General features: G+C 40.8%; 1 long non-coding RNA gene across 3 annotated transcripts in view; it reads left to right on the forward strand.

Moving 5' to 3' along the window:
- The first annotated feature begins 4,935 nt into the window (after positions 1–4,935).
- Positions 4,936–22,763, forward strand: part of LOC129031331 (uncharacterized) — a 101,162-nt gene continuing 83,334 nt past the window's right edge. For 2 of the 3 annotated variants that reach the window (XR_008501014.2, XR_010122794.1), the window contains exons 1-3: positions 4,936–5,578; positions 6,919–6,997; positions 8,216–8,328. This is a non-coding gene — a long non-coding RNA (uncharacterized LOC129031331). Of the gene's footprint in view, positions 5,579–6,918; positions 6,998–8,215; positions 8,329–20,123; positions 20,289–22,763 lie in introns of those variants that run through there. The other variant, XR_008501013.2, reaches the window with a different exon arrangement.

Genomic DNA, 22,763 nt, shown 5'->3' on the forward strand with positions numbered 1-22,763 from the left:
GGAACACTAGGGTTCTTAGTCTCACGCCGATTTTGATAAAATGACAGACACACGTGGAGTGGTTTTAAGGAGCAGAGAGTTTAATAAGAAAGAAGGAGGAAGCTCTCCCATACAGAGACAGAGGGAGGGGAACTCCAAAGCTGAAAGAGGAAACTCTGTGTGCTGTGGAAAAGTGGCTGCTTATATGAGGAGGCTGGAGGAGGCAGTGTCTGATTTGCATAGGGCTCAGGGTATTGGTTTGACTAGGCACGGTAGCCGGCAAAAAAATCTGGCCCTCCCACTCTAGCTTTTTAATATGTAAATGCAGGCCACCATGATGTTCTACGCACGTGGGGATATATGGGGGCAGCCATGTTGCCAGGCACATGTTGGGCCAAGGGCAAGAAGAAGACTACAGGAATTACCATGTTTGGGTGGACCCAGTTTCTAATGGCCAGCATGGCCCATGTAACAGCTGGGGCTTTCCTGCTAGACAACAAACATTTCTGGAGCTGCTTTAATAGAAACAAAAACTTCCCAAGGAAGAAGTTTTCCTCTCTATCTGCCAAAAGTAACTTCTTAATAACTCCTCTAACAGTACCATAGATGCACTGTCCATGCTTCTAGCAGATGTGAGTGTCTTTACTTGTGCACCAAGTTCCAACTCCTCTGCGCTGTCTGAAGACATCATGGCAGCAATTATCCCCTCTTTTTCCCAAACAATGATTTTCTCTTCTCTATTAAGTCTTTTTCACCAACATAATAACTTGCTTTTTATTCTTCTACCTTCTTTTTACCTCTACTTCGTTCTCGAGCCACTATTTATTTCTGCCTTTCCCTTTACAGAAACTTTCCTGGAAAGTGTTTTCTATACTTGCTGGGATTCATTTTCTTTCTTAATTCTTCCGTGATTCCACCCCATGTTTTCTCCACACCACTCCATTAATGTTGCTCTTGGCAGCCCCATCAGTGACCTCAGATCCAGTGGTAAGTCCTTGGTGCTCACCTTATTCCATCTACCAGCAGTATTTTACATGTTCTATCTTGAAACACATTCTTCAATTGACTTTCAGGACACCCCCACCCCTGATGTTTTGCCTCACACCTCGTTTGCCACTACCTCTAAAACTTCTTTTCAAGCTTTCCCTCATCTCCCTGACCTCTTAATGGTGGAGTACCAAGGACTTCATTTTGGAATCTTTATTTTCCTGTTTATGCTCACTTTCATTCTCTTGGGGCTTTACATACTGTTTAAGTACTCTTGATATGCTGACAACTCTAAGATCTCTCTCTCTCTCTCTGTCTCTCTTTCTATGAATTCTAGATTCATAGAAGCAACTACCTATGTCACATCCCCTGTTAAATATCTAATAGGCTTACCAAGTTTAATGTGTCTAAATATTAAGCTTCTAATCGTCCTGACCCCAAGCAAATATCCTCTCTCTCATCTTTGCCCCATTTCAACTGATGCCATTCTTCCAGAAGCACTGGTCAGAAACCTTGAATTCTTCCTGGAGTCCTTTCTATTTCTCACATCCTATCCCAAAATGATGCTAAATCTTTTCCACCTCTTTTCCTGAATGTCCTTTACCCAGAAAACCCATGACTCTCTTCTTCACCTCCATCGGCTCTTTACTTAAATGCCACTCTGAGGCCCTCCCTGACCTTGTATTTAAAATTTCAGCCTCCTGTTCTCAACACTTACTATCCACTTCCCTACACTATTTTTCTCTGTAGCATATATCACCATTAAAAAAAAGTTATTTATTTATTTTGTTTATTGTCTGTCTCTCCCATCCTTCCACTGCCATATTATACATTCTTTGAAGACAGGACTTTGTTTTATTTGCTCACGGCTCTATCCCCAGGACCTAAAACAACACAACACATGGTAGGAACTCACTAATAGTTACAGAATGTGTTAGGAATACCACTTTCAAGTAACCATTTTGAAGTTTGCATCCCCATCACCCATCCTGAATATCACAAGGTCTCTTGTCTACTCCCTGAGCGACAGGATCTCTTTGCTTTCCTGCTGAGAGCGAAGCAGTTCTTTGAGGGGAAGTCCAGTAATGTACTCTTGCATGAAAGAAAGCCTGTGGTTTTGATGTGTTAAGGCCTTGGGTATGATGGTTCGCTAGCAGTAAGGTGGTGGTGAATAATTCCCTTCCTTCCTGCAATGCAGCATTTTGGGAGATAACAACATCTTATTTTCAGTCTTGATTGAAAATTGAAAATGATTTTCAATCATTTCTCATGACCTGTTCATTTCTAGCAGCATGCTCATTCTTCTGTATACCATAGTCATAGGTTTTTGTTCATCTCTGCACTGCCCTGCCCCACCCCACCCACCTTTTCTAAAGTCAGCCTTGATCAGCCAGGGTCCCACTAGAAGAACAGAACCCACTCTGAGGAGTTAAAACAAACACAGAGAATTGTTTCCACAGCTATATAGAATGCAGGGAGGACACTGAGAAAGCATCCAGTACAGAGGGAGGCAAACCAGAAATAAGTGACGGTAGGAAGCTCCTACCCTAAGTCTGAAGGGACCAGAGGGGAGTGTTGTTACCGGAGCACTGGGATGACAGTCACCTGGTGAAAAATGGAATCAGGGCAGTTCATCACAGGGTTTTCTGGAGACCCAGAGGAGAAACAGTGGCTTCTGGGAATCACACCCTAAATGCAGAAGTGGGAATTTCTCCCTCCTTTCCACCACCATCCAATCTTCCATTAGTACCTTTCTTGGCATAGGATCCTGGAAAACACAGTCTGCAGGCATCAGCTAGCCTTCTCCCTCCACTGCTTCCCCACCCTTTGTGATACATAGCAGAGCAGGGGGAAATTCGAGAAACAGATCTGAAGGTAAACAGCTCCATGAACAGGCACACAAGTTGGGACTTTGGTCATTTCTAGCAGTCAGAAGTTAATTGCCCCACAAGATCTGAAGATGCCTATAAGAATCTTCAAGATATGAAGTACAACCAAGCTTACTCTTAACAGCTTGGGGTAAGGTGGTGAGGTTTTGTTGTGGAGGGCTGACAGAAACTTAGGATAGTGCAGAAGGGGAGGGAGAGGAGGGCCTCCAGCTTTGAGGCTGTTTCAGTTCCCACTGGGGTCATCCCTCTCTCACTAAGGAGCCCATTTGGTGGGAGGTTGTGTCTGTGACTTGGGCACCAACACTCAGTTTCCCATTCACTTCCACTGTTCACAGTTGTTGGCAAACTTCCTTCGCATTAGTGGGGCTCTGATTTTCAAGAATCCAGAAATTCTCAAAAGGGCTATTAAGCTATTAACCACAGTTCTAAAGGATCATATTGTGAAAGCTATAATTGCCTACAGTAGGTCCCAAATAGAAAAGTAAATATTAAACCTTCTTTTACAAAAAGTTAAATGATGGGAAAGAACTACTTTTGATTAGTTATTTGATTAACCTTTATCTCTTGACTCACTATCTGAGTAGAATCACAAACTGAATCGCAAACTGAGTAAAATCACATGACTTTCTGGATGGAACTGTTCATATATTGTCATCCACCTGCAAAAATAGCATGTATGCCTATTACATCTCCCACCTAATAACAGATTATTTTACAGCTACTTTTTATTTAGTTAAGTCTCAGCATTGACAGCTGGGTGCAGCCAGAAGAGGAACACAAGCTTAGGGGAATCCTAAAGAAGTTGATCATGCCCTACTTGTTCAATGCCGTTTTACCAGCCCAAGGCAGATCCAAGCTGGGGGAGATAAAAAGCTTTAAATAGTATAAGTCAAAGATATTAAAAGTGTGGATGTTTCACTGGATTGTAATTTTAATATCTGAGAGAAGCTGAAGAAGCAATGGGATTACCCAGTGTGGAGGATAATGAGTCAAGAGATCAAGGTTAATAGAAAATTGTTTTCTGCTTTCATACACCAAATCCAGCTCATTCAGTAGTTAGGTTTTTCAGAGAACAAATAACCTTGTAGATTGTGATTACTGTTGTGAACAAGGTGAGATCAGAAGAGGTCTCTTTCAGGCAATTGTCCTTGAACCTGAGACCTGAGTGATGAGAACAAACAAAATAAACAGAGACTTAGAAAAAACATTCTCAGCTGAACACGGTGGCGCATGCCTGCAATCTCAGCGCTTTGGGAGGCCAAGGTGGGTGGATCACCTGAGGTCAGCAGTTTGAGACCAGCCTGGCCAACATAGTGAAACCTTATCTCTACTAAAAATACCAAAATCAGCTGGGCGTGGTGGCATGCACTTGTAATTCCAGCTACTTGAGAGGCTGAGGCAGGAGAATCACTTAAACCCAGGAGGCAGGGGTTGCAATGAGCTGAGATCGCACCACTACACTCCAGTCTGGGTGACAGAGTGAGACTCTATCTCAAAAAAAAAAATAGTATTCTCATCTCATTAGTGGAAATAACATGAGTGAAGGTCACAAGGCAGAAGCTTCTAATGATATAGGAATGGACCAAAGTACCAGAAGCATCAGATGCATAGTATATCAGAGGGAGAGATCATTGGAGAGTGCATTGGAGTCAGGGGTCTAATGCCACAGTGGCTCTGAGATCTTGGCCTTGGTTTTGAAATTAGTTATAAAGGCAATAAGAAGACATTAAAGCATTTGGAGCCACCAGATTTGTGTTTAAAAAATAATAATCCTGGCTTTTCTGAGGTCAATGTATTGCTGATGAGTAAGGTGGACATAGCGGCATGTGTTGGAAGCATTTTACTAGTTGAAATAAGACATGGTAGTAGCTTGGCCTAGAGATAGTGGCAGAAGGCAGACAGGGGCGGGTCCCCCATGAAACCCTACCTTCAAGCCGAGACAGTTTAAAGCCTGGAAGCCAAGCTACGAGTCAAATCCATGGTCTGGATTGAGAGTCTCTTTTCCCATTTGGCAGCTTTCTTCTGATTGATCCTCACCCTTCACCTATTTTACATATACCTACCCTTCCCTAATTGGTTTTCTACACTGTTGTGCCCACCTTTCAGTGGTGCCTTTGTTTTAACCTTTTTTGCATACTCACAAACCAATCAGCACATACTCCCCATTCTGAGCTCATAAAAGCCCTGGACCCAGCTACACTGGGAGGGAGACCACCCTTGCAGATGCTGGCAGGTCTGTGCTCCCTCTGAAGGCTCTAATGGAGAGCCTTTTCTTGCTCTTCCAGCTTCTGGTCACTCCGTACATTCCTCAGCTTGTGAGGAACTGAGAGCTGTTCTGTCACTCAATAGAATTCTTCTCTGCCCTCCTCACCCTTTGATTGTCAACATAACCTTATTCTTCTTGGATGCAGGACAAGAACTTGGGAACCACCAACGTGGGTACAAGCTGTAACACAAGTGGGCTGGGGCAGGCCCAGCCTAGCCATAGGCTAAGCACAGAACCTGTGGCGAGTGCAGGATCCAGGCTGGCGTGCAAGCCAGGTGTGGCCCAGGAGGCCAAGTGAATGGGGCGCCTCCTGTAGCAGGCCCAGAACTGAGCAAGGCCCAGGTGAGGATGTCACTGGCTGTGGAGGTCCCCGGCTGACAAAGTGACTGAGAAAAATCCTGCATCACTAGGTTATTGGGAGAAGAAACAGAGAGATGGTGGATATCAGGGAGAATCGGTAGGTAGAACTTTGACCATGTAGTGTGGGATTAATTAAGAAGCTATAGTGGATGTTATTGGTGCCCTGTTCTTGCCTTCTTTCTTGGCAGATTTGCCCATTTCCCATCTGCTATGAGTGTTCGATGCTAGTTGCTCACAGCTGCCACCTTCTCTGGAGCTTTTCCCCAGCAAGACAGTAGTTGCAGTGTTGGGGAAGTCAGGTCTTACAATCTGTCAATCCTGAGGAAGCTGGAACTGACATGTGGTAACAAAAGGCCAGTCTCCTTCCTTGCCTCAAGGTGGGACCAGCTTAGTGCACAATTTGCATTCCAGAGCTTCTGTATGGGATCATGTTGAAGCTAGACTCACTTTCATTTTTGCCCAGCCCTCTCCTGTTTTTCTCACTCCCCTTCTGAGAGCACTAATTAAATAAATCACTTGACTATCACTAAATCAATTTCAACGTCATAAGTTACTTGAGAATTCTTGTCTGATCCTCTGCTTTTAGGGAACCCAACCTAAAAGAGAATTAATTTTCAGCAGGTTACTTTTGACATGACTATGAGGTATCCAAGTAATAACATCAAATAGGTAGACTGATATAGGACTCAACCTTAGAGAGAGAGAGTATTTGGGCATTAGTAGCGCGTGAATAGTATTAATAGCCAAAGGAATGGATGGAATTTCCAAGGAGGCATGTAACTAGATAGGAGGGTTTACGGCTGAGCCATGAGGTCTCTGACATTTAGAGGTAGAAGTTAAGGATTCAGCAAAAAAGAGAGTATAGTGTCTTGGAAACTGAAGAAACACTATATCTAGATTTTGAGGTTGTAATAGGGTTCTATCAAATGAAATTATATAAAGTATTAGACTTACTAGTGGTCACTGACTGTCTTCTTTAATATACAATATGCAGAAAATTCAACAAATGTGATATTCTGTTAAAGAATCTTTTAATCATTGATACCTGCAAATTGATACTTTCAGAGTCTTTATAATTCTAGGTAGGGTTATTTTATGTTAACTGCACAATTAACTCATGTCATCAATGAAGGTCTTTTCATTTGAATTAAGTCCCCAGTCCCTATAAAATGAGAATTTTCCTCATTTGCTGAAGTCTTCCAATTACTTTCTAAGTTGAATTAGTAGTTAACTAAACTTTTATTTCCAGAGAAATGAGTTCAAGTAGAGGTCATCCATGCAAATGAGTTGAGTGATCTCAAACTAGCTTATAAGGGTGTCAGAAAGTTCTATCTACATTGGTTTATTTTTAAAGGCAAAGGAAAGATTAAAATATAGATTCGATGTATTTATTTAAAGTGAGATTTGAAAATGACTGTACTTTTGTCTAAATCCCAGCACCCATCCAGCTACTTATCAGGGAGCAAAATTCATGACAGGCCTGAGAATCCCAAGATCAAGAGACAACAAACCAAAGGTGTGAGGCGAGTATCAAACATCCCCTGAGTTAAAGATACTATGGACAGTGGGGCTATAAATTATCAAAGTTTATACCAAGTAATAAGGTTCTTATTACAACAAACCCCAAAGCTCTCAATTCTTGTTTAATCTCTGAAATATTTTGAGTTAGATGGTATTTTCTTCATCTTAATAATGGTGCAAATGTTTTTTTTTAAAAGCTAAGCAACTGAAATAAATCATCTTGTGAAAGTTGGCTCATGGTAGTTTCACAATATATTAGTGTGGTGGACTAAATGGTGCTTCTCAAAAAAATATGTCCATGTCTTAATCTCCAGAACTTGTGAATGTGCCCTTATTTGGAAAAAGAATCTTTGAGGATGTCATTAAGTAAAGAATTTCAAGATGATATCAGCCTGGGTTATCTGGGTGTGCCTTAAATCCAATGACCAGTGTCTCTAAAACAGACAAAACAAGAGAAGACAAACAGAAGAAAGGCACAGGAAGACAAAGACAGAGATTAGAGCTCTGCAGCCACAAGCTGAGGAACATATGGAGTGACCAGAAGCTTGAAGAGCAAGAAAAGTCTCTTCACTAGAGCCTTCGGAGGGAGCACAGACTTGCCAACATCTTAGTCTCAGACATCTGGCCTCTAGAGCTCTAAGAGAAAAAAACTTTTGTTACTGTAAGCCACCAAGTGTGTGGTGATTTGTCACAGCAGCCACAAAAAACTAATATAAGTAACAGCATTTAAACTGTACAATAACTATAACACAAATAATAGTAAAACATGGAACACATACTCTGTGAGAGAGGTTACTGAGCACCTATTCACATTCTACCAGCACTATGTGCTCAGAACTAGAGGTTCTTTTTGTCAGCTCAAGCTTATGAAACCCTAGGCAAGGTTATCTCCATTTTACAGCTCACAAAATGGGAGCTCAAAAAGGTTAAAATGTTTTCCAGAAGGCCACTACAAGTAAGTGAGTCAGTGGGGATTTGTGTCCAAGTCTGTCTAACCTCAAAACTTTTGCTCTTTCTAATATACCATTCAGCTTCTTCCACCTGGGTCTCATTTATTTTAGGCCAATTTAAAATTACAGTAAACTGTTCTTGTAGCTAGAATAGTCTTATACAAATATTGGCTGCTAGACAGAGATTTAGTGTCATTAAAGGCACCGTAGTCATCTTTCTTCTTGAAAATATTTTTTTTCTGACATCCTCATTCTCTTTCTAGAGAAAGGTTACGAGTTAACTATTGCTGAGTCAGACTGGCATCCTTCTTTGCTTAACATCACCAGAAATATTTTTAGAAAGCTGAAAACAATTCAAGAGACCAACGAGTCAATCGTAAGTAGTTATCAAAAAAATAGGCAAAAGTTACATTTGTTGGGTATGAATTCCTAGTATAAACTGTAACACTAAGTTTGTCACTGTCTGACCTAAACTCTCGGCACATTTTGGGGATGATTGAAAAAGTTTCCCTGTTTATCACTGTCAGAAGATGGTCATTCCTTGCATTAGAAATTGCACCCAAAAAGTACCCTCTTGAAATGATAACTTCAAGGAAAATAAGATAGTGGTGTAACCACCCCTCAAAAGCCCTTCCTAAATTGTTAATGCACTCCTGGTTTTCCTCAAATAAAGTGGGCAAATTGCTGAGACTGTGAACATTTGTTATTGTCATAGCAGAAGGTAAACTATTTTCATAAATATGCAAATATCTCCTACTGGGCTTCTATAATACTTCCAGCAACTCTGCTGCCGCGTATGTCTATTTCAAATCTGATGATATTAAAAAGGAGGAGAAAGTGCAGAGCATGCAGCTTGGAATTATTTCTGCCCAGGAAAGCTGGCAATTAGAGCTGGGATAGGCAAGCAGGCCTGGGATAATGGACAGTACCAAGATAACCTGCTTAATTTGATCTTCCTTGGAGCCTGAAGATGTTGCAAAGTCATGAGCTTTGTTTCTGTATGAAAAAAACAAAAACAAAAACAAAAAACAGCGAAACAATAACAATCTTTTTATGATTTCACTGCTGATGTACTGAGAGGTTTGCAGTCTGTAGAAGAGCAGTACTATGAAGATCCAAGACAAGAGCCCCTTATCATTACCGGATTGTATTTGCCTATTTATTTTTTTTTGCAGTACTGGGGCCTTTCTCTTTACCATTCTGTGAGCTTGTGGAAGTCAGAAATCCCTGAAGCGTATTCCCTCAGGATGTCCACATGCCTAGCCACACTGTGGAAGCAGTAAGGAGAAGGCTCTCCTGAAGCGGCTTAAGTGTAGGTTAAATGAATGAATGAATGAGAGAGGCAGATAGATATAATGGCAAGAATAATTTTGTCATTATATGACAAATTACTGGGGTTAAGACTGGGGTTCAGTCCTGGGGTTCAGTCCTGGCTCCAACACTCACCAGCTATACAACCTTGGACAAGCGACAAACTCTGTGCCTCAATTTCCTCACCTATGATAATGTCTGTAACTCATTAGGCACTGCACCTGGTTTATGTCAGGTATTGGATTTATGGCAGCTGTTATTAATTTCTCAAGATGGTGAGCTCCCTGGCTGCCCCAAAATAGATAATAACAAGTATAAAATGTATTATCTATTATTATAAAAATTATTCTTAGTGTTGAATTATTCCTAATATTAATGTGATACATGTAACAAAATCATGCATAAGAATCAATGGTAACACACACAAAATGAAGAATGTCAAGGAAGACAGAAATAGTTTTACAAGGAAAAGGATAGTTGATCTTATAAAATAATAAGTAGAAATTGTTGGAAATAGCCTGAGTTAAGGTTGTGGTGCATTCAGGAATCATAACTATGACTAACCATTGCAAAGATGCAGAAGCAGTTCCTAGTGTTCCTAGGACGGCTGTGAAATCAGCTTGCCCCCAAATCTTTCCCCTGCAGATGATCCCTTTTCTTGTTGAACACAGTTTTGTCTCCTGAAATCCATCCTAGGAAGTTAGAACGCCAAAGCTCTGAGGCCTCAGAGTACACAGGTATAATAGATACAATTATCTTTGGAGAAGACTGAATTTCCCCACGGAAGGATAGCTGAGCATGCAGCAAGGAGAGTTTCAGGTTCCATAACATGTGCAGTTTTTCATACATTTGCCATGAAGTAGCCCTGCTGCATTCCCCATGTTTGAGGGGAATATATTAACAACTAGCTTCCTACACCATTTCTAGACATCAAAGCTTCAGATCTTGAGCTCCCTTAAAGAGTTGCTGCCTCTTCTCGTGTCTACATCCACATTTGGATTTGGAGGAGGGCTGGGACAGGCCCTGAGATTTCCCAAGGCAGATCTCCATTGGTGTGCATTCCCCAACCCCACTTCTCCCTTCTAATTCTGCAAATATTCAAAAGGTCCCTTTTTATGTAGAGATTAGTGAATATCTCACCCTAAAATCGAGCTTCAGGAATTACAGAAAATTTGAGCAGAAATGGTGGAGGGAAAATGTTTTCTTGTGATGAGGATTCAAAACTTGGAAAAACATTGATCTAGAGCAGGGGTTCTCAAACTTCAGCAGGCATTAGAGTCAACTGAAGAACTTTTTAGAACACAAATTGCTAGTCCTACTCCCAGAGATTCTGATTCAGTAGGTCTTGGATGGGGGTTTTAGAGTCTGCATTTCTAGCAAGTTGCAAATGATGCTGATGGTGCTGGTCTGGTGATCGGACTTTGAGAAGCAATGGCCTAGCAGGTTGTAGTAAAGGAAACAAATCTGGCTGGAGAGGAGGGGGTTCTAGATTATTAGCTTAAAGATGTCACTAATTAGTGGCAAAAATTTTAAGAAATTCTACTCTCCCTCACTGGGCTTCAGACTCTACGAGTGTAAAATTGGTGAGGTTGGGAGCCATATTTTCCAGATGCCTGTGACAGAAAACTGGTTCCTATTAGCTTGAAAACAAAATGGAGCTGATTGGGTAATGAACTAGAAAGTCCATGTGCAGATATTTGATTTCATGTGTGCCTGGGTTCAGCTCTCAAACAATATCACTGGGCTTATGTACCTTTCCGTCTCTCAGCTGGGCTTCATTCTCAGGCAAGTTCTCACCTTGCCTGAGAGTGGTGCCAAGAGGACCACTAAGAGAATGTATCCTATCCGCTTAGCAGCTACAGGGAGGATCTCTCTCTCAGTAGCTCCAGACAAAAGCACTGGGGCTGGAGATCATTTCTTGGAGTGGGACTTGTGAACCAATTTGGGACGTGTTGCCCAGGACAGGGGCATGTGCGAACTCATGAAACTAAAGGGTAGGGTAAATACAGCTTAGGCCACATGGACCAAAAGTAGGGGAATGCTGACTCCACAGTAACACCAAGACATTGCTATCAGAAGAAAGAGGAATGGAGGGGCCACGGCAGAAGATTGTAACTTGGGGATGGATAAATCAGATCAATTATGTTTCAACTTGTTTTTTTTTTTTAACCTGTGGACCAGCAGCCAAGAAGATTACTTTAAAAGGGTTCATGCTTTGAAATTCAGTGTAAGTTTTCCTTTTTTCTCCTCTTTTGTGATACAAAATTATGTTGACTATTTTTACATGCTTTTAAAATACCACCCCCTCCCTGGGGATACGACTCCCTGGATGGGATCAGGGCAGATATTGTTGCCAGTGAGGGAGCAGGGATTTTGCAGCTTGTCAGACCTGAGTTTAAATCCCAACAACACCAATGACTGTTTGTGTAACCCTGAGCAAATAGCCTTGTCCTTTCTGTTTCTGTGGAATGAGATATCAATACCTATCTTCCCGGGTGATGGTGGGAATCAAATTAGGTGATGTCTATAAAGCACCTGTCCCAGTACAAAGACTCAACAGATGGAAACTACTTTTATTATTATTGCTAAACTCAGTGAGGTCCATTTGTCAAAATAGTCTTGATTCTAGCTAGAAGCTGAGGATTATTTCAGTCTATGGACGCCCAGACCCAGAGAGTCAATTTGAATAAAGTCACCAATTTGGCAGACTTGGGTTTATTTTCTTCTCTTCCCAACTCACAGTGAGCACTGATACCTTTTTAATAAGGAATCTGGAGCATTTCTGGGAGCTTACAAAATAAGGTAGAAAGTAGCCTGGGTGCGATGAACATAAAAAATAGAGGGAACACAAAGGGAACCTGGAATCAGTGGGAAACTTCATTTTCTTTAATTAGCATATTTAAGTGAAGCTTAGAAGCTGCTCCTTCCCTGAAACATTGCATTTTATTAAAAGCTGTTTAGAGCTCATAACCATTCTGCTGATTTTCTCAAAACACGTTCTCCTTATAGGCCAGTGCTAAACTGTGCATATGAAATGAGCTCAGCTTAATGTTGTGTTAAAAGAATTTGGTCTCCAGAGCTGTCTCTCTTCTTAGTAATATGTAATCATACTCCATCTATTTAGTTTTCATTTAACTTGCCCCATGCAGGCAATGAATCCAGTTTAATTAAATGTGCCTTTAAATAGTCGAATGGCACTCATTTGCACCTAGCAAGCCTCCCTTTCATCCTATTAAGACCCCCTCAAGATATAAAAACCCAATAAAGAGGCCATGTAAAATGTGTGTCTGATAATGCGAGGGAAGTCTGACATTTGCTCCTTAATTTAGTGAAACCTGCAGTAGCTTTTGGGCACATTGTCTCAGCTGAATGGAGCCGGTGCGGGGCCTTGGGTTCTGGAAGGCTGTCTCTGGATGAATCATCATAAATAGCACATTTGGAGATGAGCTGGTGATCTTCTGGGTTGGAGCCAGCAGCAAAGGAAGTGAGGCCACTGAGACACCAGACAGTTACCCAGGGAAGCTCTCAGAGGGTCTTTAAAGAGGGCCTGGCCTGTGCCTCTGGTCATATTCTCTGGGGACAATGAGTGGATGGGGCTGCAGCTTTCCCTATTATAAGATGTGCTAAGAAGGAAGGGAAACCCATCCTGAAAACTGAGAGCAGAAAATTAGGCAGTATTTTGCAGTCAAGAAGGGGTAACAGTAGAATCCATAATTGTTACAGTGACCATCCTAATCTCTGAGTCCCTCAGTTAAGGACTGGATTCAGTTCAATCTAGTGCTTCATGATTCACGCAGGTAACACATTATTTCTCCAGCAACTGCCAAGTTCTAGCCCCTGTTACAGACCAGAGACACAACAAGCAGATGACAAGCAGATAATTAGATGGTGTCAGGTGGTGAGAAGAAAGAGAATACATCAGGTTAAAGAGTATGGAGGTTAATGGAGTGGGCAGTTGTAGGAGTGGGGTGGACATATTGTCAGCAGAGACCTCATTTGTTAGGTACTATTTGGTAAGCTCAGATTTGACACACTCTTGGTGGTTATGTGCTCAGGGCTAAATTCTAGGGGCTTTTACATTGTATGTCAGAGACTGTCTACAATGTGTCATGACATTGGTTGACTTAATTGATTGTGTTCATCGGCTGGGTTCCCCTTTCTTTATTTGTGTCCTTCTGCAACAGCATGCAAAACAGGACTTTTTCCAGTTGTTCGCCCAGGGATTTTTAAATGACACGTTTTATTGTTCCTTATGAGTTCAATGTATGTAAGCCCTGCCTGCCTAGTGAGAAAATAAGCTCTTTAATGTTGAGAACTCAGCCTTTTAGTTGTCTATTTCTTACCCAGCAGGAGTGCCTTTTTAATACAGGGTAACACAAACTTCAAACAGTAATATGATTTTAAAATTTATATTTTAGTACTTTATGCTTTGAAAAATTGGCCTGTGTATCATCCTAATAAACCTGTGTGGTGAACAAAATCTGCAACATCCAGCTGTGTGGTCTTGGTCAAATTCATTCATTCATTTATTCATCTATTTAACAAATATGATTTCAGTTTCATGATTAATTTCCTTGGAATTCAACTTTCTCAGTTAAAATTTAGGGACATTAATGCTCATTTTGCATAATGTGAAAATGATACGGTAAATAGGTTAAATAACTACCACAATGTACATAATAGGTGCTCAATAAATAAGAGCTATTTATGAGTTCGAGCATATGTAGGATGATGAGTGGAAGCAGGAGATATGAGATGTCATGCAAAAGAAATAGCTAGAGGCCAGATCATGATGGACTTAAGAACCTAATTGCAATGCGGGTCACTTGAAGTATTTTAAGCAAGGAAGTGGCATGATCATATGATTATACTGGTGACTGCATAGAGAACAGATTAAAAGAAGACAAAAGTAGAAGCAGAAACACCATTTAGATGGGTGTTGCAGTGGTTCAGGCAGGGAATGATGGTGGTTTGGGTGTGATAAAGGAGATGAAGAGAAGGCAGCGGAAACACAAGGTACGGTTCAACAGTGGAATGGACAGGGACTTGCTAGTGAATTGAATCTGAGAAGTAAGGGAAAGGGAAGAGACTCCCAGCTTTCCAAGTTAAGCAATCAAATGTTTTCTGAGGGAAGTAACACTCAAGGACAAATAGGTTTGCCACTTAGTTTCCACACATCACACCTAGATTCTTAATGACAGCATCCGCCTAAAGCTCAGAAGATAATGCTGAGCGAGAAAATAGATTTCCTGACTTTAACATCCCATGGTATTTAAAGCCTTGGGAGGGATGAGATCACCTGGAGAGAAACTGAAGGGTGAGAAGAGAGGAGGACTCTGGTGAGATCTCTGAAGAACTACACAGCTTCAGGGTTGCATAGGAGGAGAAAGTGAGGAGTGGCCAGCAGCACAGAAGAAAAATCACAGATGCTAGGAAGAGAGAGTGATTCAAAAGGAGGGTAGTTTTTTATTCTGACAAAACCATCTGAGAGGTAAAGTTAGTTGAGGATTTAGCAGAACAGAAGTCACTGAAGACCCTGATAAGAGAAAATTCAGAAGACAAGAGGAAAAACCAGTTTGGAATAAATATGATAATAAAAGGGAAATAATAAAGTGGAGCTGTTTTTTAGGAAAGAGTTATTGAGACCTACTACATTCCAGGCACTGCTACAGATGCTGGGACTGAGCAGTCAATTGACAGTGTCTTAAGTTACTTCTGTCGTAGAGGGAAGAAATATGTGATATGTCAGCTGGAAAGAATAATGCGACATTAAGCAAGACTTAAAGGGACTTAAAGGAGTGCTGAGTGGATATGGTTGTTGTCTTATCTAGGGAGGTCAGAGAAGTTGGTCAGGGAAGTCCTCTCTCATGATGAGGTGTCGGAGCACAGACCTGTAGAAAATGAGAGAGAGCATGCCCCATGAAAATATCTGTGAAGACAATAGCAAAGACTTGGAACTAACCCAAATTTTCATCAATGACAGACTGGACTAAGAAAATGTGGCACATGTACACCATGGAATACTATGCAGCCATAAAAAAGGATGAGCTCATGTCCTCTGTAGAGACATGGATGAAGCTGGAAACTATCATTCTGAGCAAACTATTGCAAGGACAGAAGACCAAACACTGCATTTTCTCACTCCTAGGTGGGAATTGAACAATGAGAACACTTGGACACAAGGTGGGGAACATCACACACCGGGGCCTGTCGGGGGGTGGGGGATGGGGGAGGGATAGCATTGGGAGAACTACCTAATGTAAATGACGAGTTGATGGGTGCAGCAAACCAACATGGCACATGTATACATATGTAACAAACCTGCATGCTGCACACGTTTACCCTAGAACTTAAAGTATATATATATATATATATATATATATATATATATAAAATCTGTGAAGAGTACATTCCAGGCAGAAGAGGCAGTACATACAAGAGACCTGAAGTGGCTTCATGAATAGCATTGATAAGAAACAACAATGAACAACCAGCGTGGCTTGAGTAGAATGCATGAAGTAAAAAGGGGTAGCAGGTGAGGTCAGCGTGGTGAAAGGGGTGGTAGGATAGATCATGTCTGGCTTTGGAAATCTTTTTTCAAAGACAGTCTTTTCCTCTAAGTTGCAAGGTAATTGGTAGGTTTTCATCAGAAGCTGCTGCAAGGTGGACCGGGTAGAAGCAGAGAGAGCCGTTGGGGGCTATCGTTGTCATCCAGGTAAGAGATAATAGCAGTTTGCACCAGATGGTAGTAGTCAAATGGTGAGAAAAAAAATCAAAATCTGAAAATATTTTAAAGCTAAAGGTAATGTAATTTACTAACAAACTGGATGTTAAGTATGAGTGATGGAAAAAGTCAAGGATGACTACATAAATGATTTAAGAAGTTAACTGTGAAGAAGGGTTCAAAATATTAGACAATGGCTGGAAGGGACAGGGAACAAGATGAGCAGTTTAAGAATGTGTTTGCCTGCAAATGAGAAGAATCCTGTGTTAGTCAGCTAAGCCTGCTGTAACATAATACCACAGACAGGGTGGTTTAAGAACAGAAATGTGGCCGGGCGTGGTGGCTCACACCTGTAATCCCAGCAGTTTGGGAGGCCGAGGTGAGTGGATCACGAGGTTAGGAGCTCAAGACAAGTCTGGCCAAGATGATGAAACCGCATCTCTACTAAAAATACAAAAATTAGCCAGGCATGGTGGCAGGTGCCTGTAATCCCAGCCACTCGAGAGGCTGAGGCAGGAGAATCACTTGAACACAGGGGGCAGAGGTTGCAGTGAGCTGAGATCACATCACTGCACTCCAGCCCGGGTGACAGAGTGAGACTCCATCTCAAAACAAACAAACAAACAAACAACCCAGAAATTTGTTTTCTAACAGTTCTGGAGGCTGCAAGTTTAAGACCAAGATGGCAGCAGGTTAGGTTTCCTCTGAGGCCTCTCTCCTTGGCATCCAGGTGGCTGTCCTCTTGCTGTCTTTTCACATGGTCGTCCCTCTGTGCACGTACATCCCTGATGTGTCTGTGTGCTGAATCTCCTCTTCTTCTAAAAACACCAGTCTTATTGGAATAAGGCACATCCTAATGCTGTCATTTTAACTTAATGACTTCTTTAAAGGCCCTATATCCAAATGCGCTACACATTTGCGACTGCACAGTGACTCACAGTAAGTCACTGTGAGTTAGAGCTTTAACACATGGATTTTGGGGAAAACATAATACAATGTGTATCATTGTGATTTTGACTTAGTAGCCATAGAAGAAGATGAGGAATGACATGAAAGTGAGCCACTCTCCCTCTTTTCAGACTGAAATATCATCGAAGATCAGGATTTGCAATGACCCACGTGGCAGTCGAGGGAGACAGTGTCTTGCAGCAAGTCTTTTGGATTGTTCTTGGACATAAACGGTGAATTATATAAAGAGGAGTTTTTGGAAATATTTGCAGGATTGGTATGGAGACCACATGTCCTTTTATGGAATCAGGTTCTATAAATTGAAACCTACAGATTTTGAACTTGCCGCTTGTGCCACACACATTTTCCTAAACCTAGTCTCAGACTGAGAGAGACACAAAGAGAGATCAGGAAACACAAATAATAAAAAGTGAATGAAAGTGCAATTTTGATCTAACGACCTTACGCAGAAAAACAGGTTACTCAGCTACTCCTTTTTTAAATAATGAAAATGAAATGAGAGAAAGTAGATGGTCATTATTATTACTATTATCACAGCTATCATTCCCTCATTGATGCCTCGTTAAGATGGATTTTAGTAGATCACAATCTAATATACTACTATATTGAAGACACTTTTTTAAAGAAGCAAAAATAAATCAATAAAATGTTAAAAGACCACTGACGAAATCATGGGGTGAATTAGTTAGAGTGTAATATTCAGATCATGTTCTTGAGCTGGGCAGTTTTTAAAATGTTGTTTTTCCTGTATTCATGTTTCTAGGGCGTTGGCTCTGACTTTAGTCTGTTAGGATTCAGATCCTAACAGATCCTCATTCGAACACTTACCATGTGACTCAGGGCAAGTTATTAACCTAAATTCCAATTTCCTCCCCTATAAAATGGGAATAATGAGAACACTGATCCCAGAGAGCCACCATGGTGATTCCATGAGTGATGTGGGTGAAGTCCTGGGTATGGTGTTTGGCATAGAGCGAGTGCTAAATAAATAGTTTTAAATAACTGCTAGTGAAGGAGAGAAAAAGAGAACTTGAGTCACTGAGGTGATGTATAAGTAGGATGCAAGCCAGGACAGAAAGTTACGGGGCCATATGTGGGTACAAATGGCCATGCTGAAGTAGGGACTCTGTGACATATGCCTCATTCTTACTCAGGACAGTGATGAAAAAGGGAGAGCCTTGTTCAAAAAGCTGGACAACAGTGTCATTACAGGGGAAGGCATTTACCTTTTTTCCATATACATCCTTTGTTCAATCACATGCTTCAAGGTTGACATTCAAAACATACCTTCAAAGACTACAGCTTTTAGAATTTCAAGACAGCAACAGATGAGCATTCAACCATGTGGGGGCTCCTCATAGGCCCTGTTTTCCCTGTTCCACTGTAATCCATAAATGGTTGGAAATGCAGACCGCTGAAGAGAATTAATTAGGACTTTTCAGATTTAATGGGAACAATTCAAAGAGTCTAAGTTTCTTTTCCATCCAGTGTGAGTTTCCTATTTAGTACAGTAAAGCTCAACTTTTTCAATAGTTTCATTCTCTTGTGGTATGTAAAACCTACACACACTCAGAGGCACCCAGAGGAAACTACATTCTGAGTTATTAGTAAATTCTCTCCAAGTGAAGCTGCCAAACACAGAAGCTTAAAACTAGATACAGCTTCTCAGGAAGCAGCCCAAGCCCATACTCTGCCTCTGAGACTGGATTACCAGGAGCTCACAGGGCTCTCTTGGATAAGCCACATGGACCCAGGGTTGTTAATTTGGGAACTTTATTAAATAGTGGATTAGGATTGAAAGGGAATGTATCAAAATGTAAGAAGCCCTAGTTTGTTGAAATGAGAAAACTGATACCGAATGAGGTTATCTCTTGAATCTGGGCAGACTTGTTTTGGCTACCCCACTGCTCAACTCCTAATTAGTAGGGCAGAGAAAACAAGTCCACGTAGGCTAAATGGCCAAGAACAGATGAAAATCAGCTAATAATATAGTAATTAGGAACAAAGCCAAAGCAGGACCTGCAGATGCCCAAAGTTAAAGAGATGCGAAGAAAAGTGCTGCTATCCAAAAAAAAAAAAAAAAAAAAAAAAAAAAAAAAAAAAAAAGGACTGGTCAGAACAAGTTTTTCAACAGCATATACTTTTAGACTAAGAGTGAGGATAAAGGTAACAGGAAAATGATTAGCCCCATAGTTAGGACTACTTATATTTAGAAAAATATTTGCAAAGCTTTCCTTCTCTTTTCATATCATAGAGAACACTGAAATTGTGTTGTTTTCCAACACAGCTGCTAATATTTGCAAAGTAATAATTTTGCAAAGGAAACAGCTTGAAATAAAGCAGGCCTGATGCTTAGGAAGAAAGCAAAGAATGCTATCTTTGAGTAGTTACTATAGGTAGCTTTTGATCAGAACAAAGTGGCACAGAAACATCCGATTCCAGTCTCACTGGTGCTGTTTACTCCATGTGACCATTATCAGGTCTCACTTCTGCACTGGCTTTAGGATACTTCTACGTCATATGAAAGTGCTGTACAATTTCCAAGTTCCTGCTAGGTCAAACATTCTGTTATTCTTCCCTGCAAAAGATCCTTCAAGACAATGGAAGACTAAATAGCAACTAGAACTTGCTTTGAAGTAAGGCTGACATTATCTGCAAACAGGTTAAGTCACTATGCTTATACTTTATACTGTTACATATTTTCCCATTGCAGCTTCACAGTCTTCCCCAGACCTTATTTGTGTATATAGGCACACATGCATAACTGCCTTAACAGTAAAAACGTGGTCAAAAATGTAAAAGTTTAGGATACAAGTTTGATGACACACTTTATTTCTCCAAATTAAAATAAAATTAGATCAATCCCCTAGAGAAAGTTTAGAAAAGTGTTAGCCATCCTCTTTCCCTTTGATTTCCATGTCCAAAGATGGAGAAGCTGCCTTTCTAATCCTTCTGTTTCAGTTTCTTTAGCCAATGGGTTTTTATTACCAAAAAATGTCACTGAAGAATCTGGCTGATAATGTCCAGCACTGCAGTTTTTCACTAGACGAATAATATAGTTTGGCTGTTTCCTCACCCAAATCTCATCTTGAATTGTAACTCCCATAATCCCTACATGTCCTGGGAGGGACCTGGTGGGAGGTAATTGAATCATGGGGGCAGGTTTTTCTCATGCTGTTCTCGTGATAGTGAATAAGTCTCATGAGATCTGATGGTTTTATAAAGAGCAGTTCCCCTACACAAGCTCTCTTGCCTGCCACCACGTAGGAAGTGACTTTGCTCCTCATTTGTCTTCAGCTATAATTGTGAGGCCTCCCCAGCCATGTGGAACTGTGAGTCAATTAAACCTCTTTCCTTTATAAATTACCCAGTCTCAGGTATGTCTTTCTTAGCAGTGTGAGAACAGACTAATACCACCAGCATCCATCAGTGATCTTTCAAGGGAAGAAGAGATTGGAAGTGCTTTTTGGTGCTGCATTCAACTCAAGTGTAGCTTACACCTAAGAAGTTTGCAATGTGGCTCCAGAAACCCTTTATAAAAAGAAAGAAGTTATATGATGGAATAACTCCATATTCCATTAAAATCCTTTAACCTCTCTATGGTTAATTAACAAAGGGCAGGAGTATGAGACAAAATAATAACTATTTAGCTCAAGCTAACAAATATTTGCTGAAATTCTGCTCCACATAAGCAACTTATTTTTGTGTGGGGAATACAAAGATGAAACCAACTCTGACTTCTATAGAGAAAGAAGGCCGCAACGGAGATGATGACAGTGTGAAACTGTTATTGGTGAAGTAAGTGGAAAACCAAGCATCATGGTGTTGAGGGTGGAAAGCAGTAGTGGGGAGTTCATTTGTTGGGAGCGTCTGTATTTCATTTTGACTTGGAGGTTAAGTAGAACTTCAACAGTGAGAGAAGTAAAAGAAAAAACAAAGATAATAACAATGGCGAATATTTTCTGTGTAATTACTTGATAATATTACTGTTTTTTATTTTAGGGTGGAAATCTTGACCAATATGTCTTATCTATGACATTGCACAGCCAGAACTTGAAAGTGTATTTGGCATCAAGGCCTGAATTTATAAAACTGAGAGGGACAAATAGAATAATATATTTGGGCAAAGCCTGTAGTGTCCAGTGTCGTTGTGGCATCTGGTGAGGGAGAAAATGTAGCAGAAGATGAAGTGGTAATTTAGTCCAGATTTTAGAAGGCTTTGACTATCAGACAATATCTGACACCACTTATTGAACAAGGGTCCTTGATACTGTCCATTCTGGGAGAGGAGGGAACCTTTACTATGACACATGGTTAAATGTTAATACCAAGGGTGTCCCCCAGGTAGGCTAATAACTAGATGCATCTTCAAAATAATTTACATTTTGGGCTGGGCATGGTGGCTCACACCTGTAATCCCAGCACTTTGGGAGGCTGAGGCAGGCAGATCACTTGAGGTCAGGAGTTGGAGACCAGCTCGGCCAAAATGGTGAAACTCCACTTCTACTAAAATACAAAAATTAGCCAAGCATGTTGGCATGCGCCTATAGTCCCAGCTACTAGGGAGGCTGAGGAAGGGGAATTGCTTGAATCCAGGAGACAGAGGTTGCATTGAGCTGAGATGGTGCCACTGCACTCCAGCCTGGGTGACAAAGCGAGACTGTCTCAAGAAAACAAACAAACAAACAAAAAACAAATTGCTTTTCATATATGCTCAGCACTGAAAAGAGAAGCAGAGCACTGTTTTGGGAATGTTGAATAAAAGAAGCTCATAGTGGAAATACTTGGACTTGCATATGTTTTTTCTGAGTTCTGTCTCCAAACTTTCATGTAAAATAAAAAAGAAAAACTGTTTTATGTCTTAGTTCATTTGAACTGCTATAAAAAAAAAAAAGGCCATAAACTGGGTGTCTTATGAAAAACAAAAATATATTTCTCACAGTTCTGGAGACTGGGAAGTCCAAGATCAAGGAGCCAGAAGATGCAGTGTCTGGTGAGGGTTTGCTTTCTGGTTCATAGATGGCACCTTCTTGCAGTGTTCTCACGTGGTGAAAGGGGCAAGGATGCTCTCTGGAGCCTCTTGTGTAAGAGCATTAAGCCCATCACCTAATCTAATCACCCCCAAGGGCTTTGCCTCCTAATATATCATATTGGTGATTAGGTTTCAGTATATTGAATTTGGGAGGAACACTAACATTCAGACCATAGCAAAACCTCTCCATTAATTTGAAACAGAAGCACGTTATATTTTGTGATATCATTAGTCAAGTTTTTAAAGAGTTTTACTCCTCCTCCAAAGTTATCATTAGTATATAGACATTTGTCATGTTTTCTGATTGACTAAGACTTTCCCAACACCACTCCAACAAAGAAGCCATAGAAATGGCTTTGCCAGCTTCCTTGCAGCTTGAATTCAGGCATGTTACCTAGACTCCACCAAGTGAATACACTTTGCAAAATATGATAGAAAGCAAGCAGTGTGAGGAAGAAAGAATTACACATAATCCATTTTGTTTTTGTTGCCAAGATTAGTGAAGTATCCAGCATGCGAAGTCTGCAGTGGCTGCAGAAGTTGCAAAGGTGCTTTTCTTATGTCAAAGGCGCATTATGAAGGAAGCAATAGTGCTTTCAGAAGTAGTGAGTTCTTGATGCACAAATAGTGGTGGTACAAACTGTATTTTCTAGTCAGTGTGCAGTTTTCTTACCAGACCAGTTTCACAGTGTGGTTTAAAGGCATTACCTTGAACACTTAGCCTCCAACTTTCTTTTAATAATTCTGTGATTTGCTAAATATATGTAATAAATTC

This window comes from Pongo pygmaeus, chromosome 11, assembly GCF_028885625.2.
Source record: "Pongo pygmaeus isolate AG05252 chromosome 11, NHGRI_mPonPyg2-v2.0_pri, whole genome shotgun sequence".
NCBI classification, from domain to species: Eukaryota; Metazoa; Chordata; class Mammalia; order Primates; family Hominidae; genus Pongo; species Pongo pygmaeus.